Genomic DNA, 17242 nt, shown 5'->3' with positions numbered 1-17242 from the left:
GTCTCTCCAATGTAGAGGAGACCGCGTTGGGAGCAACGACTGCAGTAGACTAAGTTAGGGGAAATGCAAGTGAAATGCTGCTTCACTTGAAAGGAGTGTTTGGGCCCTTGGACAGTGAGGAGAGAGGAAGTGAAGGGGCAGGTGTTGCGTGGGCATGGGGAGGTGCCATAGGTGGGGGTTGAGGAGTAGGGGGTGATGGAGGAGTGGACCAGGGTGCCCCGGAGGGAACGATCCCTACGGAATGCCACCAGTGGGGTGAAGGGAAGATGTGTTTGGTGGTGGCATCATGCTGGAGTTGGTGGAAATTGCAGAGGATCATCCTTTGAATGCGGAGGCTGGTGGGGTGATAAGTGAGGACAAGGGGGACCCTATCATGTTTCTGGGAGGGAGGAGAAGGCATGAGGGCGGATGCGCGGGAGATGGGCCGGACTTGGTTGAGGGCCCTGTCAACGACCGTGGGTGGAAAACCTCGGTTAAGGAAGAAGGAGGACATGTCAGAGGAACCGGTTTTGAAGGTAGCATCATCAGAACAGATGCGACGGAGGTGAAGGAACTGAGAGAATGGGCTGGAGTCCTTACAGGAAGTGGGGTGTGAGGAGCTGTAGTCGAGGTAGCTGTGGGTGTCGGTAGGCTTGTAACGGATATTGGTGGACAGTCTATCATCAGAAATTGAGACAGAGAGGTCAAGGAAGGGAAGGGAAGTGTCAGAGATGGACCGTGTGAAAATGATGGAGGGGTGGAGATTGGAAGCAAAATTAATAAATTTTTCCAAGTTCAGACGAGAGCATGAAGCCGCACCGAAGTAATCATCGATGTACCGGAGAAAGAGTTGTGGGAGGGGGCTGGAGTAGGACTGGAACAAGGAATGTTCCACATACCCCATTAAGAGACAGGCATAGCTGGGGCCCATGCGGGCACCCATAGCCACACCTTTTATTTGGAGGAAGTGAGAGGAGTTAAAGGAGAAATTATTCAGTGTGAGAACAAGTTCAGCCAGACGGAGGAGAGTAGTGGTGGATGGGGATTGTTCGGGCCTTTGTTCAAGGAAGAAGCTAAGGGCCCTCAGACCATCCTGGTGGGGGATGGAGGTGTAGAGGGATTGGATGTCCATGGTGAAGAGGAAGCGGTTGGGGCCAGGGAACTGGAGATTATTGATGTGACGTAAGGAGTCAGAGGAATCACGGATGTAGGTGGGAAGGGACTGGACAAGGGGAGAGAGAAGGGAGTCAAGATAACGAGAACTGAGTTCCGTGGGGCAGGAACAGGCTGACACAATCGGTCTGCCGGGACAGTTCTGTTTATGGATTTTGGGTAGGAGGTAGAAGCGGGCCGTCCGAGGTTGGGCGACTATCAGGTTGGAAGCTGTGGGAGGAAGATCTCCAGAGGAGATGAGGTCAGTGACAGTCCTGGAAACAATGGCTTGATGTTCAGTGGTGGGGTCATGGTCCAGGGAGAGGTAGGAGGAAGTGTCTGCGAGTTGACGCTCAGCCTCCGTGAGATAGAGGTCAGTGCGCCAGACAACAACAGCACCACCCTCGTCAGCGGGTTTGATGACAATGTTGGGGTTGGACCTGAGAGAATGGAGTGCAGTATGTTCAGAGAGACACAGATTAGAATGGGTGAGAGAATGGGAGAGAATAAATAAAAGTTGGTCACCAGGAAATCCAATGTCTAATTCAGAAGCAACGTCTTTAACCAGAGATAAAAGCAGAAAATGATGGAAATACTCAGAAAATCTGGGAATTTCTGTAAATTGAGAACCAGAATTATATTTTCAGATCTGTGCACTGATTCAGTACAGTTCCGCTGACAAGTCATAGACCTGAAATGAAAACTATGGCTGTCCACAGACGCTACCAGACCTGTTTAGAATTCGAAAATGTTCTGTTTTTATTTCAGATTTACAGCATCGCTTTCCTTTTTTCTTCAGAAGAGAATGTAGAACCCATTGCCAGAAGCATTAGAGGTCCAAGTCTGTGCTGGACACGCCTAGGTAAAGTCACACTGTGAAAACATCATTCAGCAGCTAATTATGGAAAAAGGTTTACTCGATCATCTGATTAGTTGACACAGCAGCAGTCACATCTGATGGTGCAAATTCAGAGATTTCATGCGTGTGAAGGCATTTACTCAGTTTGGCCACCAGTGAACAATCCAGCTATAAAAGTTCAAAGGATTTGCTCCGCAATAGGCGCATTCTTACTGACAAGACGGAGTTTAAATGTTTGGTGTATGGAAGGAGAAATCACTTCTTCACCTCACCCGCGAAGAATCCAGTGAATTCACATTTAACTGTAGGGGTTTGTTCTGTTGTTAATTACACCCAGGACAGAAGTATGATAGAGGCCGATGCAATTTATTGTATCAATTAATTGTATAATTTAAATCTTGACCATAAATATGCAATTACCATCGGATCATAAAAATATATTGGATAATTAATTATATCCTCCCACCCAGCATTCAATGCGGTACAGAATATGCCCTATCCGGAGCGCCATGGTCTTACGCATGCGCACTGAGGAGTCTGATTCGCACCTGCGCATTGCGGGCTCTTGGCTGAGCGTGCGCAGTGCTGTCCTGTGACTGGAGCCGCAGAAAGTGGGTGAGGAAATGGCGACTGGAGCAGAATAACAGAGTTAGTGGGAGGGCGGGAGGAATGGAGCCTGCGGAGTGGGCAGGGAGGTTTTATAAACACTTGGTGCAGGCAGCAGAGCCTTAATAAGAAACTACAGGCCCCGCGTTTCCAGCGAACAGACCGGAAATGGCAGGGCCTCTCCCTCTGCTGGGCCCGGGGGCGCGGCTGTGCAGCAGGGCGCATGCGCGGTCATCCTGGTCCAGGTAGCAGGAGGAGACAATGTTGTGAATATCCTGGACTGACAGGGATGGATTTTGGAAACTCCTTTTACAGGGGGTTAGAAGGGGAGGATTTACACACAGCAAACTCAAACCAAGAGAAATATTTCTCAATTTCTGTCCTGGACTGACAGTGATTGATTGTTTTGTAATCTTTTCATAGGATATCACTTGGGAATGATTTGCAGACGGGAAACTCAAACCAAACATAAGATCAAGATCTGACAGACTCACTCGATTCATCAACCTTTGAGAGTAAGTAATGAGTTTCAGGTCATTATCACTCATTGTGTAAAATTTTTGCTCACACCCCTCCTGTAAATCTTGCTTCATAACTTAAATCTGTGTCCCATAACCCTTTTATGATCAGATAATGTGAACAGCTTTTCTTTAACTACCTCATGTAAACCAATCATAAACTTGTATACCTCTATCAAATTTCCCCTCAATCTACTTTGCTCCAAGGAGAACAACACCAGTTTTTCCAATCTAAAATCCTTCACCCGTTGAACCACTCTGGTAAGTCTCCTCTTAAGGACCCTCACATCCTTCATAATGTGTGGTGATCAGTGGTTTACACAAACCCAGATGTTCTGTGTCCCTGTCTGTGATGTCATCACACATCGACAATTACACTGTGACATCAGCACACATCGATAATTACACTGTGACATCAGCACACACCGACAATTGCGCGGTGACATCACCCCGCTCCCAGGGTATTTCCTCAACTGGGAGATTTTTCTCTGACTTCAGTGCTTCTGATATCTTTCCAGCTCCAGTCTCCGGCAGGAGTTTCCAAAGCTGAAAAGAGTTAAATTGTTTCACAGGTGAGTAGTTTTGACAATTCATCTACAATTTGGAGCTTTTAGTCCTCAGTTATCTGTGTGAGGTCCGACAGCTCTGCGGCTGGTGTGACTCCTTTACTGTGGATCTGATTCTGTGTCCATCCATTGCTCTGTTTCACCTCTGCCCTCCCTGATCACCTCTCTGCTGTTTTCTAACTTTGTCTCAAATAGTGGGTGTATTTTAGCTCTGTTTAGGATTTTATGGTTACTTCTGCCAACTGCTGCCCTGACCATGTGCTGCTGGCTTACCAGCTATAGCTTCCCACCATGTCTTTCATAGTCAGGAGTTGTTTTTCCTGTGTTATAGTCCATCTCACTTCTACCCCTGAGATTATATTGATGATCAGATTCTGCATCATGTTTATTCCCTGTAGTTCATTCCGCACCCCTGAAATGTTAACTCTGTTTCTCTCTCCACAGATACTTCCTGACTTGCTGAGTATTTCCAGCATTTTCTCTTTTTATTTCAGATTTCCAGCAGCTGCAGTATTTTGCTATTATTTTATTGGCAGGCAAAGTTACTGAGGTGGAAATAGGCGGCCTTAGTGATATGTAGTCAGAAGCTCAGCTTAGGGTGAAATATGACACTAAGGTTGTGAACAGTCTGGCTCAGCCTCAAAGTTGTCAGAGAGATGGATGGCATTGATGGTTAGGGAGTGGAGTTTGTAGCGGGGACTGAAGACAATGGCTTCAATCTTCCCAATATTTAAATGGAGGAAATTTCTGTTCATCCAACACTGGATGTTAAACAAGTCAGGATGGTGTGTGACTTGGAGGGGAACTTGGAGGTGATGGTGTTCACATACATCTACCCTGGTCCTTCTAGGGGATGGAGGGTGAGGGTTTGGGAGATGTTGGTAGAATTGCAGATGCATAAAATCCCTTTCCTTCACCCCCTGCCTCTCCCATCTCCCTCTCTATTTCCCCCAGTAGATGCTGGTGTTTTGTATAGTCCCTGACCAGTTGGCAGGTTCCCTTCCCTGAAGGACATTAGTTGGGTTTTTATAACAATCCAGCAGTTTTCACGGTCACTTTTTCCTTGTGCCGGCCCCACAAATTCCCAGATTCATTCAACTCAATTTCACAACCTGTTTTTGTGTTATTGTGGTTTCTCTCACATTCACTTTTGTCTATTTAAACTATTTCCCCAGGATTTTCAATCGGGAAACCCAACATTTCATCAGAATCTGACGGTGACGCACAATTAGTGGTAACCTGAATTTCATCGGATTTTGAACATGGAAGGAAAAAGCACCGTTCACCGTGGGGAGAAACCGTACACGTGTTCTGTGTGTGGACGAGGCTTCAGCCGATTATCTGACCTGTCAAAACATAAATGCAGTTACAGTGCGGAGAAACCATGGAAATGTGGAGACTGTGGGAAACGATTCAATTATCCATCCAGGCTGGATACTCACCAGCGCACACACACTGGGGAGAGGCCTTTCACTTGTTCTGTATGTGAGAAGGGATTTGTTAATTCATCCACTCTCCTGAGACACCAGCTCATTCACACTGAAGAGAGGCCATTCACCTGCTCCGAGTGTGGAAAGGGATTCACTCGGGCATCCAGCCTGCTGAGGCACCAGCGAATTCACTCTGGGGGGATGCCATTTACCTGCTCCGAGTGTGGGAAGGATTTCATTCAGTTATCCTACCTGCAGACACACCGGCGAGCTCACACTGGTGAGAGGCCCTTTACCTGCTCCGAGTGTGGGAAGGGATTCAGACATTCATCCCACCTGCTGACACACCAGAGAGTTCACACTGGTGAGAGGCCATTTACCTGCTCCAAGTGTGGGAAGGGATTCACTCAGTCATCCCACCTGCTGACACACCAGAGAGTTCACTCTGGGGAGAGACCGTTCACCTGCTCTGAGTGTGGGAAGAGATTCACTCGGTTATCAAACCTGCTGATACACCAGAGAGTTCACTCTGGGGAGAGGCCGTTCACCTGCTCTGAGTGTGGGAAGCGATTCACTCAGTTATCCAACCTGCTGACACACCTGTGAGTTCACACTGGGGAGAGACCATTTATCTGCTCTGAGTGTGAGAAGGGATTCGTTAATTTATCCGATCTGTTGAGACACCAGCGAATTCACACTGGGGAGAGACAGTTCACCTGCTCCGACTGTGGGAAGGGCTTCACACAGTCATCCCACTTGCTGAGACATCAGCGAATTCATACTGGAGAGAGGCCATTCATCTGCCCTGTATGTGGGAAGGGATTCACTGTATCCTCTGACCTGCTGAAGCACCAGAGAATTCACACCGAGGAGAGGCCGTTCAGCTGCTCCGAGTGTGGGAAGGGATTCACCTGGTCATCCCAACTGATGAGACACCAGCGAGTTCACAAATAACGAACAGGACATTACTGTTAATCACATCCAGGACTGAACCTTGTTTATTGTAGTCTGTTTCTGCTGATGTTAATAAACTCTAGCCCAGTTATTGGGGCTAATATTCTGGATAAGGACAAATAAAATATATTTGTGTTAAATATAGCATATTGAGTCTTGTTAATATCTCTAACACAAGTTAGTTTCTCTGGAAGGGCTCTCCCTCTCTCCTCCATCCTCACCTCTAACAACAAGTGTGAGGAGCTCATGGGGCTTCTTTGTCACTAAGATTGAGACAATCCGATCAGCTGCCTCTGCTGCTTCCCTCCCTTCCACTAGCCCACCAGGACAAACTGTCTCTTTAATGTTCCACCTTGTCCAAGCCGTGAACCCACATCTTTCATTAGCTTCTCTCCTATCTCCCTTCCTGCCCTCTCAGTGGTCACCTTGTCCATGAGACCCACCTCCTGCTCCATCGACCCTATTCCCACTAAACTGCTGATTACCCAACTTCCCCATGTTCACTGATATTGTTCACAGTTCTCTCTCTTCTGGTACTATCCCTCTCTCCTTCAAATCATCACCCTTTCCTCAAAAAACAATTCCTTAACTCTCCTGTCAGTGCAAAGTATTGACCCATCTTCAAACCCCAGTTCCTCTCTGAACTCCTGAAAAGTGTTCACACCTCCCAAATCCGTCTCCATCCTTCCCAGAACTCCCTGCTTGAATCCATCCAATCAGGTTTCTGCCCCTGCCACTGTACTGAAACAGCTCTGATCAAAGCCACTAATGACATCCTATGTGACTGTGACAAAGGGAAACTATCCCTTCTCGATCTGTCTGCAGCCCTTGAGAGGATTGACCACACCATTCTGCACCAACACCTCTCCACTGTCGTCCAGCTGGGTGGGGCTTCTCTCTCCTGGTTCCATTCTTCTCTATCTAATCATAGTCAGAGAATCACTTGGAATGTCTTCCCTTCCCACTCCCACAGTTACCTCTGGTGTCCCCACAGGATCCAGCCTTGGCCTCCATTTATTTCTCAGCAATATTCTCCCCACAGCGACATCATCTGAAAACACAGTGTCAGTTATCACATGGACACTGACAGTGCCCAGCTCTACCTCACCAACACCTCTCTCGACTTCTCCACTTTTGTTAAATTATCAGACTGTTTGTGGATGTGCAGAAATTTTCTCCAATTAAATTTTGGGAAGATTGAAACCATTGTTTTCATTCCTGAGCTACCAACTCCATTCTTTATCCTATTTCTATCAGGTCATCTCTCAGCCTTCTCTTTTCTCGAGAAAAGAGCTTCAGGCTGTTTAGCCTTTCCTGGCGATTATAATGTATCTGTTTTTGGAACATTTGTGAATGAACTTTTATGTCGCTGGCCCTTGCGACGCCTGACAGCAGTTTCCAGTCTGTATGACCCTTCTTCAGAGGGCGTCTTTATTGGACAGAGTGGTTTCTGGGCCGCAGAGAATTGTGGGATTTTGAAAATGGGAGAAGAAAGCACCATTCACAGTGTTCTGCATGTGGATGAGGTTTCAGCCGATCATCTGGCCTGGTCAAAACATAAATGCAGTCACAACTGAAAGCAGTTGTGCAAATGTTGACACTGGGAAGGGATTCATTTACCCATCGAAATTGGAAACTCATCGGAGCGTTCACACTTGGGAGAGGCCATTGACCTGCTTAAAGTATCAGAAGCGATTCACTCCGTTATCCCTCCTGCAGACACACCAGCGAGTTCTCACTGGGGAGAGGCCATTCATCTGTGCTGTGTGGAAAGAGATTCATTAATTTATCCAACCTGATTGCACATCAAAGAGAGCTTTTAAATTTCAAGACTGTGGGAAGTGCTTTACAAGTTCTCAGGAACTGATACACCAGCAATGTATTCATACTGATGAGAGACCGTTCAGATGCCTTCTTTATGGGACTGGGTTCAGGCAATCATCCCACCTCTCTCTACACAAGCGCTCTCACACTGGGGAGAGGCTGTACACCTGCACCGAGTGTGGGAAGATACGCATTCATTCATCCCACCTGCCGAGACATCAACGAGTTCACAGTGAACTACAGTGATTGGATTTTGCTGTTAATAATGTACAAGAATGAACTATACCCATTGGGGTGTTTCAGCTGATGTTAATAAACTCCAGCCCAGTTATAAGTTTAATATTTTGGATAAAGGTCAAATAAATCAACATTCTGTCAAACACAGAGGATGTTGAATTTTTAAAAACATCTCTAACACAAGTTAGTCCTTGTTTCGGACTCTCCCTCTCCCCTGTCTCCTGCATCCACACCTCCAACAAGTGTGAGGAGCTCATGGAGCTTCTTTGTCACTAAGATTGAGACAATCTTGAGAATCTTGAGACAATTGAGATCAGCTGCCTCTCCTGCTTCTCTCCCTCCCATGAGTACATCCTTGATGCCGACATCCTTGCAATTCGCATCCAATCTCTGACCACTCTTCCGTCTCCAAATTCATGCTTACCTCCCAAATCCACGCACAATGGTCCTGGAACTTAGGGGTAAAATGATATCGTGAAAGGATTGTTCACCGGCTGAATTGTGATGTTCTTACTGACAAGACGGAGTTTAAATGTTCTGTGTATGGGAAGAAAAAATAATTTTTCACACCGCCGACTGAGTCTCCAGTGAGTTCACATCTAAATGTAGGCGGTTTTACTGCAGTTATTTACACCCGGGACAGTATTATGGCAGAGAACCCATGCACTTTGTTTGTCATACCAATTGACTGAATAATTTTATAACAAAAACAGAATTACCTGGAAAAACTCAGCAGGTCTGGCAGCATCGGTGGAGAAGAAAAAAGTTGACGTTTCGAGTCCACATGACCCTTCAACAGAACTGAGTGTAGTTAGGAGAGGGGTGAAATATAAGCTGGTTTAAGGTGGGGGGTCGGGGGGAGAGAAGTTGAGGGTGGGGTGGTTGTAGGGACAAGCAAGCAGTGATAGGAGCAGATAATCAAAAGATGTCACAGACAAAAGGATCAAAGAGGTGTTGAAGGTGGTGATATTGTCTAAGAAAAGTGCTAATTAAGAATGGATGGTAGGACACTCAAGGTACAGCTCTAGTGGTGGTGGGGTGGAAAGACTGACCAGGTATTAGTTGTAGATTTAAAAATAATGGAAATAGGTGGGAAAAGAAAAATCTATATAAATTATTGAAAAAAACAAAAGGGAGGGGGAAGAAACGGGGTGGGGATGGAGGGAGGGGGAGTTTAACATCTAAAGTTGTTGAATTCAATATTCAGCCCGGAAGGCTGTAAAGTGCCTAGTTGGAAGATGAGCTGCTGTTCCTCCAGTTTGCGTTGGGCTTCAATGGAACAATGCAGCAAGCCAAGGACAGACATGTGGGCAAGAGAGCAGGGTGGAGTATTAAAATGGCAAGAGACAGGGAGGTTTGGGTCTTTCTTGCGGACAGACCGCAGGTGTTCTGCAAAGTGGTCGCCCAGTTTGCGTTTGGTCTCCCCATTGTAGAGGAGACCGCATTGGAGCAAAGAATGCAGTAGACTAAGTTAGGGGAAATGCAAATGAAATGCTGCTTCACTTGAAAGGAGTGTTTGGGCCCTTGGACGGTGAGGAGAGAGGAAGTGAAGGGGCAGGTGTTGCATCTTCTGCGTGGGCATGGGGAGGTGCCATAGGTGGGGGTTGAGGAGTAGGGGGTGATGGAGGAGTGGACCAGGGTGTCCCGGAGGGAATGATCCCTAAGGAATGCCGCCAGGGGGGGTGAAGGGAAGATGTGTTTGGTGGTGACATCAGTTGGCGGAAATGGCGGAGGATGACGTCAACTCTTTTCTTCTCCACCGATGCTGCCAGACCTGCTGAGTTTTTCAAGGAAATTCTGTTTTTGTTTTGGATTTCCAGCATCTGCAGTAGTTTTTTGTTTTTATATTTGTTTTTATCTCTGTGAATAATTTTATATATTGGTCTTGGGCTTCGTTCGTCATCGGATCACAAAACATAATTTTCTATTCAAAAAAACGACCGCTCAATGGCAGCCTGGTTACCCAGCCTTCAACAGGGGCCAGAATGTGCCCTATCCTCACAACAGGAGCTCCCTATACATGCGTATTAGGGTGTGTGCTTGGAGCATGCGCAGTGCGGCCTGTTTAATGAGCATGCGCAGTACTGGTCTGTGACGGAAGCTGCCCAGAGCGGGCTGGAGAATATCGAGTGGAGCAAACTAACAGAGTTAGTGGGTGTGTGAGGAGGAATGGAGCCAGCGGAGTGGGCAGGGAGGCTTCATAAAGACACAGTGCAGGCCACAGAACCCAAATAATAAGGTACCGGTCTTGTGTTTACAGAAAAAGTCTGGATTTCTCCCTTCGCCAGACCCGGGGTAACAGCCGCCATCTTTATAGGGGGCAATATGCAGCAGGGCGCATGCGCGGTCATCCTGGTCCAGGTAACAGGAGGAAAGAATGTTGTGCATTTCTATCCTGGACTGTCAGGGATGAATTTTGGAAACTCCTTTTACAGGGGGTTAGAAGGGGAACATTTACAGACGGTTGAGATGTGACAGAGTCACTCAATTCATCAGGACCTGGATCCTCCTTTTTTAAAGCTCTGTACGAACCGTTTCCCAAACCTGCCACACTCAGTCCAGGATAGAAATTCAGGACCTGGATTCTATCGGCCTCTGAGTGTAAGCATTGAGTTCCAGGTCATTACCACTCACTGTGCAAACATTTCTTTCTCACATACCTCCTGTATATCTTACCCAAAATCTTAAATCTGTGACCCATAATCCTTTCACGATCTGCTACTGTTAACAGCTTTTCTTTAACTACTTTATGTAAACCTTTCATAATTTTGTGCACCTTTTGTTAAAACTTCCCTCAATCTACTTTGCTCCAAGGAGAACAATCCCAGTTTCTCCAACCTAACCTTGCAACTAAAATCCCTCATCCCTCGACCCATTCTGGTAAATCTCCTCTGCCGCCTCTCAAGGACCCTCCCATCCTTCATAATGTATGGTGATTACTGGTTTGCACAGACCCAGATGTTCCGTGTTCGTGTGTGTGACATCATCACACATCGACAATTACATGGTGACATCACCCCGATCTCCGGGTATTTCCTCAACTGGGAGATTTTTCTCTGACTCCAGTGCTTCTGATATCTTTCCAGCTGCAGGCTCCAGCAGGAGATTTTAAAGTTGAAAACTGAAATTGTTTCAGTGTTGAGTATTTTTGACCATTCATCTACAATTTGGAGCTTTTAGTTCTCTGCTCTGTTATCTTTTAGAGGTTCCATCGCTCTGGGGCTAGTGTGGCTCCTTTCCTGTGGATCTGAATCCATGTCCATCTTTTGCTCTGTTTCACCTCTGCCCTCCCTGATTACCTCTCTGCCCTTGTCTACCATCCTCTGTCTCTAATACTGGGTGTATTTTAGCTGTGTTTGGCATTTAACTGTTAGTTCTGCTGACTGTGTCCAAATAAGGTTTCCTCCATTGCCCATCCTCTGACCGTGTGCTGCTGGTTCCCAGCTTTATCTTCCCACAGTATCTTTCACAGTCAGGAATTGTTTTTCCTGTGCTATAATCCCCTTCTGAGTTTATATTGACCATCAAATTCTGCACCATTTTTATTCCCTGTAATCCATTCTGCACACCCTGAAATGTTAACTCTGTTTCTCTCTCCACAGATACTGCCTGATCTGCTGAGTATTTCCAGCATTTACTCTTTTTATTTCAGATTTCCAGCAGCTGCAGTATTTTGCTATTATCTTATTGCAGGCGTTGCTCACAGAACCGAGTCTAGAAACACAGACGGACCAATTAAGAGCCAATTTGTATCAGGGTGGGTGTCAGTTACAGAAGTTGGTACCTGGCCTCCAGTGTAGGTCCTTTCTCATCAAGTCATAGAATCATTGAATTATTACAATACAGACGGAGGCCATTCAGCTCATTGTGCCCATGCTGACTCTCTGCAAGAGCATATCAGCCAGTCCCACTCCCCAGCCCTTTCACTAACACGACGAGCAAATATCGTCAATCCCCAGTTGCCTGTGGAGAAGATGATGTTTGACCTTCTTGAACCACTGCAGTCCGTGTGGTGAAGGTGCTCCCACAATGCTGTTAGGTAAGGAGTTACAGGTTATTCACCCAGCGATAATGAAGGAACAGTGATATCTGTCCAAATCAACAACAGCAATTTGTGTTTATATAGCACCTTTAACGTAATAAAACTTTCCAAGGCATTTCACAGAACAGTATGCGTTTATAAAAAGCATTAGAGATTAGGAATGTACAATCAAAGCTCTCTGCTGTTGACTGAGTTCTGAATTGGCTGATTGATGGACACTGTAACCAGGTCAGTCTGAGTTTCCTCATGGTGAGTCTGTAGTGGTGACCTGAGTCTGAGGAGGATGAGAGATTAACCCTATGAAGACAGAGTAAAACAGAACAACTGCGCTTGCACAACGGCAGCAAACACAGCCTTTAAAACAAGGATGAGAATTTTATAATTTAGCTTCTCCTTAACCCGGAGCCATAAGGCATAGGAGCAGAAATTAGGCATTCAGCCCATCGAGTCTGCTCTGCCATTCAATCATGACTGATAAGTTTTTCAACCCCATTCTCCTGCCTTCTCCCCGTAACCTTTGATCCCCTTACCAATCAAGAACCTATCTATCTCAGTCTTAAATACACTCAATGACCTGGCCTCCACAGCCTTCTGTGGCAATGAATTCCATAGATTCATCACTCTCTGGCTAAAGAAGTTTCTCCTCATCTCTGTTCTAAAAGGTCTTCCCTTTACTCTGAGGCTGTGCCGTCGGGTGCTAGTCTCTCCTACTAATGGAAACATCTTCCCTATGCCCACTCTATCCAGGCCTTTCAGTTTTCTGTAAGTTTCAATCAGATCCTCCCTCATCCTTCTAAACTCCATTGAGTATAGACCCAGAGTCCTCAAACGTTCCTCATATGTTAAGCCTTTCATTCCTGGGATCATTCTCGTGAACCTCCTCTGGACCCTCTCCAGGGCCAGCACATCCTTCCTGAGACACGGGGCCCAAAATTGCTCACAATATTCTAAATGCGGTCTGACCAGAGCCTTATAAAGCCTCAGCAGCACATCCCTGCTTTTATATTCTAGTACTGTCAAAATAAATGCCAACATTGCATTTGCCTTCCTAACTACCGACTCAACCTGCAAGTTAATCTTAAGAGAATCCAGGACTAGGACTACAAATTTCTGAATTCTCTCCCCATTTAGAAAATAGTCTATGCCTCAATTCTTCCTACCAAAGTGCATGACCTCAGACTTCCCCACGTTGTATTCCATCTGCCACTTCTTTGCCCATTCTCCTAACCTGTCCAAATCCTTCTGCAGCCTCCCCGCTTCCTCAATACTACGTGTCCCTCCACCTATCTTTGTATCATCTGCAACCTTAGCCAGGATGCCCTCAGTTCCTTCATCTAGATCATTAATGTATAAAGTGAAAAGTTGTGGTCCCAACACTGACTCCTGCGGAACTCCAATAGTCACCGGCCACCATCCTGAGAAGGACCCCCTTATCCCCACTCTCTTTCTCCTGCCAGATAGCCAATCTTCTATCCATGCTAGTACCTTGCCTCTAACACCATGGGCTCTTATCTTACTGAGCAGCCTCCTGTGCGGCACCTTGTCAAAGGCCTTCTGCAAGTCCAAGTAGATAACATCCATTGGTTCTCCTTTGTCTAACCTACTCGTTACCTCCTCAAAGAATTCTAACAGATTTTTCTGAGCCTGTGTAGGTCAGTGAACACAGGAGTGATGGGTGAACAAGACTTGGTGCGAGTAAGCACACGGGCAGCAGAGTTTTGGATGACCTCAAGATTACAGGGAGGTTGAATGTGGGAGACCGGCCGGGAGTGCGTTAGGATAGTTAAGTCTAGAGGTAACAAAGAAATGGATAAGAGTATCAGCAGCAGATGAGCTGAGAGTGGGCTGGAGTCGGGCAATGTTGCCGAGGTGGAAATAGGCGGTCTTGGTGATGATGTGGATATGTGGTTGGAAGCTCATCTTGGGGTGAAATATTTCACTATGGTTGTGAACAGTCTGGTTCAGTCTCAGACAGTTGTCAGCGAGAGGTGCTGAGTCAGTGTCTGGGGAGTGCAGTTTGTAGTGGGGACTGAAGACAATGGCTTCAATCTTCCCATTATTTAAATGGAGTAATTTTCTGCTCATCCAGTACTGGATGTCAGACAAGTCAGGACGGTGTGTGACTTGGAGGGGAACTTGGAGGAGATGGTGTTACATACACCTGCTATCCTGGTCCTTCTAGGGGTTGGAGGTTGAGGGTTGTGGAGATTCTGTCAGGGTTCTCCTGCATCTCTCACTTCTCTCTCACTCTTTCTCCCTCCTCCCCAAGAACCCCGAATCTTGTGTAGGCCCAGACCGGGTGGCAGGTTCCCTTCCCTGAAGGACATTAGTGAACCAGTTGGATTTTTATGACAATCCATCAGTTTTCATGGTCACTTTTTCCTCGTGCTGGCCCCACAAATTCCCAGATTCATTCAGCTCAATTTCACAACCTGCCTTTGTGTTTTTGTGGGTTCTCTCTCACTCCCTTTTTTCTGTTTTAAATCAATTTCACAGGGTATTTGAAGGGGAGGATTTGCTGTCGGGAAACTCACACCAAGACCTGAGAGAGTCACTTGATTCATCAGGACCTGAATATTATCGGCCTTTGAACATGGAAGCAGAAAGCGCTGCTCACGCTGGGGAGAAACCGTGTAAGTGCGGGAACTGTGGGAAGGGATTTAATTACCCGTCTGACCTGGAAACTCATCGACGCACTCACACTGGGGAGAAGCCATTCACCTGCCCTGAGTGTGGGAAGGGATTTACTCAGTCATCCACTCTGCTGACACACCAGCGAGTTCACACTGGGGAGAGACCGTTCACCTGCTCCGAGTGTGGGAAGGGATTTGTTAGTTCAACCAACCTGCTGACACACCAGAGAGTTCACACCGGGGAGAGACCGTGCACCTGCTCTGAGCGTGGGAAGGGATTCACTAGGTCATCCCACCTACTGAGACATCAGCTGGTTCACTCAGACCAGAGACAGTTTACATGCTCAGTCTGCTGGAAGTGCTATAAAAGTTACCAGGACCTGATCTTACATCAACGTGTTCACACTGACGAGAGACCACTCAGGTGCCCTCACTGCAGGACTGGGTTCAGGCAATCATCTGACCTCATTGTACATCAGTGCAGTCACACTGGGGAGAGGCCGTTCACCTGTTCCATGTGTGGGAAGGGATTTACTCAGTCATCCAACCTGCTGAGACACCAGCGAATTCATACTGGAGAAGGGGCTGCTCACTTGCCCTGACTGTAGGAAGGGATTCATTCATTGAACCTACCCACTGAAACACCACCGAGTTCACACTGGGGAGAGACCAGTCAGCTGGTCTGTGTGTGGAAAGCGATTCACTCAGTCATTTGTGCTGCTGAGACACCAGCAAGTTGACAAGTAACAGCAAAATCCAATTACTGTAGTTAATCACATCCTGGATGGAACCATGTTCATTGGGGTCTGTTTCTGCTGATGTTAATAAACTCCAGCCCTGTTATAGAGGCTAATATTGTTGATACAAATCAATTAAGTCAACTTGGTGTGAAATACAAGGTGTGTCAAATCTTTGTAATATCTCCAATACTCTGCTTCTCCCCTGTCGCCTCCAGCAACAAGTGTGAGGAGCCCATGGAGCTTCTTTGTTACTAAGATTGAGACAATCCGATCAGCTGCCTCTGCTGCTTCCCTCCCTCCCACTAGCCCACTGGGACAAACTGTCTGTAAGGTTCCTTCTTGTCTGAGCTCTGAACTCGCATCTTTCTCCAGTTTCTCTCCCATCTCCCCTCATGTCCTCTCAGTGCTCCTCTTGTCCATGAGGCCCTCCTTCTGCTCCCTTGATCTTATTCTCACCAAACTGCTGATTATCCGACTTCCCCATGTTAGCTGATATTGTTAATGTTTCTCTCTCTCCTGGTAATGTCCCTCTCATCATCAAATCTATCGTCATCACCCATCCTAAAAATAAACTCTTGACCTGACCATCTTTTCAAACTACCACCCCATCTCCAATCTCACTTTCCTCTCCAAAATCCTTGTACTTGGTGTCCCCCAAGGATCTATCCTTGGCCCCTCCTATTTCTCATCTACATGCTGCCACTCGGTGACATCATCCAAAAGCACCGTGTTAGTTTTCACATGTACACTGACAACACCCAGCTCTACCTCACCACCATCCCTCTCCATTCCTCCACTGGTACTAAATTATCAAACTGCTTATCCCACATCCAGTACTGGATGAGCAGAAATTTCCTCCAATCAAAAATTGGGAAGACCAAAGCCATTGTCTTCGGTCATCAGTACAAATTCCGTTCCCTAACTACCGAGTCCATCCCTCTCCCTGGGAACTGTCTGAGGCTGAACCACACTGTTCACAATCTTGGTCTTTTATTTGACCCCAAGGTGAGTTTCTGACCACATATCCACACCATCATTAACACCAGATATTTTAATCTCTAAAACGTCGCCTGTCTCCACCTGACCCCAGCTCATCTGCTGCTCAAACCCTCATCCATGTCCGTGTTACCTTTTGACTTGACAATCCCAATACATTCCTAGCCGGCCCCTCACATTCAACCCGGCCCCACACAGAAACATGAGATCATCCAAAACTCTGCTGTCCGTGAGCTTTATCAGGCCAAGTCCTGTTCACCCTTCACCCCTGTAATCATTGACCTAAATTGGCCCCTGTTCAAGCAATGCCTCAATTTTAAAATTCGTAACCTTGTTAACAAATCCCTTCATGGCCACGTCCCTCCCTATCTCAGTAACTTCCAGTCGCACAACCCTCTGAGATATCTGTGCTATCTCATCCCGTACTCTTTAGCATCCCTGATTTTAATTACTCCACCATCGGTGGCCGTGCCTCGGTGCAAAGTTCCGGAATTTCCTCCCGAAACCTCTCCAGCTCTCTCTCCTGATTAAAGAGGCTTGTTAATATCTGCCTCTCCAATCAAGGTTCTGTCTATTTACCCTAATATCGACCCATGTGACTCGATGTCAAATGTTTCTTTATGAAAGTCCTGTGAAGAACCTTGGCACATTTTGTTCCTTTAAAGGTATTATATGAATACAAGTTGTTGCTGTTTCACGACAACCA

The 17242-nt window shown here is 46.6% G+C and overlaps 1 pseudogene; it reads left to right on the top strand.

The window, feature by feature from the left end:
* The window catches only part of LOC144698248 (uncharacterized), a 51098-nt pseudogene extending 36033 nt beyond the window's left edge, over window positions 1-15065 (top strand).
* Window positions 15066-17242: the final 2177 nt, after the last annotated feature.

Source organism: Cetorhinus maximus, chromosome 23 (genome assembly GCF_964194155.1).
Source record: "Cetorhinus maximus chromosome 23, sCetMax3.hap1.1, whole genome shotgun sequence".
Classification (NCBI taxonomy): Eukaryota; Metazoa; Chordata; class Chondrichthyes; order Lamniformes; family Cetorhinidae; genus Cetorhinus; species Cetorhinus maximus.
The sequence above is the reverse complement of the archived record's forward strand: the minus strand, read 5'-3'. Positions and strand labels throughout refer to the sequence as shown.